The sequence below is a fragment of the Piliocolobus tephrosceles genome, chromosome 3 (assembly GCF_002776525.5).
Source record: "Piliocolobus tephrosceles isolate RC106 chromosome 3, ASM277652v3, whole genome shotgun sequence".
NCBI lineage: Eukaryota > Metazoa > Chordata > Mammalia > Primates > Cercopithecidae > Piliocolobus > Piliocolobus tephrosceles.
This window is the reverse complement of record NC_045436.1, coordinates 230250-232959: the sequence shown is the minus strand read 5'-3', so window position 1 is coordinate 232959 and position 2710 is coordinate 230250.

Below are 2710 nucleotides of genomic sequence, written 5' to 3'. Positions count from 1 at the left end.
GAATCCAAACACATTAAACTCTAGAACAGGCAAAGCAGATTCACACCAGTGTTAACACATGAGTCCAAATACATTAAACGCTAGAACAGGCAAAGCAGATTCACACCCGTGTAACACCAGTCAGTGATTGTCTGGAGCTGGAAATAAGGGAGTTAACTCTGAAGAAACATGAAGGAAATTTTTGGAGAGGGGAAATGTTCTATACCTTGATTTTGGTGGTAGTTATACAGGTACAAACGTGTCCGGTCTCGGGTAGTTACACAGATATAAACGTGTCAAATCTCATGAAGCTGTACCCTTAAATGACTGTATTTTAATGTATGTAAATTAGCCCCGGTGAAGTGGTTTTATTTTAAAAGGTTTAAACCATTTGACCATATGCATGCTCAGAATAATAGACACTTTCCATAAACTCTTATTCAGTATATTCAGTTCAAATAAATAGTGTACTTCAACACTACCTACTGCAGAAGTACTAAATTTTTATTTTAAAATTAAGATAACAAATGTATTGAAATGTAATTCTTAAAATCTATGTATCCTAGGCTGAATGAAGAGAAAGGACCACGTCATTCCCAGGAGGGCAGAAAGGGCTCCTTCCAGGGCATTCCAGTCAGTCTGCACAGTCTCCTGCTCCGACTCCCCGAGACGAGACCTGGCACTGATCCTAACAATCTACAGGCTGAAAAAGGCACTGGGAGAAAAACTGCAGGAGCAGGGGTTTCTACTGAGGTTGAAGCAGTCAAAGAAGATGTGGGACATGGTATATTCACATCCAACATCGATATCAACGTATTCTTCAATCCCGAAGGCAATCTACAAGCACGTTAAGTCTCCATCAATTGAGAAAATATTTAAGAGATATCATTACAGTTTACCTTAAAAAAAAAAAAAAACAAAAAACTAGCGTTCAAAGAAACAAAAATTTAACACACGTAGGGGTTATAATATTATTAATAAACTGTTTCAGAATAACTGCCTTTGGGTGTTTAAACATAAGCTGGAAAATCCATCAGAAGGTGAGGCAAGGAGAGCTCTTTTGCTTCTTCTTAACCTATGGAACAAGCACCTACTTCCTCCACACCCTCTCACCAGGGCCAGGAAGCAAATCACTTTACAGATATAAGCTTTAGGTTTTTCTGCCTCTGTTAGCCTGGGTTGATTATCAAAAGCAGAGCCCAGGGAAAGCACCTGGATGCAGGTAGTTTATTCTGTGATCAGTCCCTGGAGATAGGAGTGAAAGTCTTGAAAAAGTGACAGAGGGAAAGAGAAAAAATCAATTCAAAGGTGTATTACCTAACAGATCCCACTGTAGGTACTAAAGTTAATCCCATTGGGACACTAAAATACACTCAAAATACATATCTCATTATTAAAAAATACACACTCAAAATACACATCTCATTATTTAAAAAATACACACTCAAAATACATCTCATTATTAAAAAATACACACTCAAAATACACATCTAATTATTTAAAAATACACACTCAAAATACATATCTCATTATTTTAAAAATCAGTATTTTGACTGTGTCTTGGGTTAAATTAAAAGAAACTATGCGTTGCTATGATATTTGATGGAAATACTTTAATATGGTTGATATGGTTTGGCTGTGTCCCCACCCAAATCTCATCTTGAATTCCCACGTGTTGGTGGGAGGGACCGGTCAGAGGTAACTGAATCATTGGCGGGTCTTTCCTGAGCTGTTCTCGTGACAGCAAGTCTCACGAGATCTGATGGTTATTATAAAGGGGAGTTTTCCTGCACAAGCTCTTTTTGCCTGGCTCCTTCTTGCCTTACGCCTTGACTGTGAGGCTTCCCCAGCCACATGGAACTGGAAGTCCAACTAAACCATTTCCTTCTGTAAATTGCCCAGTCTTGGGTATGTCTTTATCAGCAGTGTGAAAACAGACTAATACAATGGTGTCACCAGAATTTGACTCCACAAAGGCCAAAGGATTTTCCTATTGTCTTAAGGAAGAGGTGGAATCCCCACCTCCATCCCGTATTTATTTGCAAAGTAAACACCACCCGGATCCTTCTTCTGGTTACAAAGGAGAGATTAAAGAAACTTGCTTCAGTACCTCTAATGCTGTGTGACTTTGGGGTAGCTACACACTTTCTCTGTGCCCTAGTTTTTTGTCTTCAAATTAAAGTATTGGACTATATCACCTCAAACTCCACCTGAAAAATTCTATTCAGGGATATTTTACTTTACATTTAAGTGTCAGTCTACTAACAGAATATTTACTGTTGCTCTTAACCATCTCCTCAGTTGATAGAGTCTTCTCAAAATGCTGGTAGGGTGTCAATGTGTTTGGCAAATATGCACGTATCATTGTCAGGGATTTCAAATTTACTCTCCACTGACTTTCCATAGACTTTATAGTCTGTACCAAGTCTAGCCCTTGTGTCATGTGTATTTTTTCACCAATTAGTCTGACAACCATTTGAGTACAGAGCTGTGTCTTGAACACCTCTACTGTCCTCTTTAATGCATAGAAAGTCCTGTCACCACTAGAAGGGCTTAATATTCATTAATAAATGGAATAGAATTGAAAGTAACTTTTCCAAAACATACGGCAAATTAATTCCCCATTCAATTCCACATTCCTTTCAACAAATACATTAAACAATATTAGATACTGGGCATCTAAAGGATATTTACTGCACTGTCAGAGTTTTCACTGCAAATAATGTGAAAA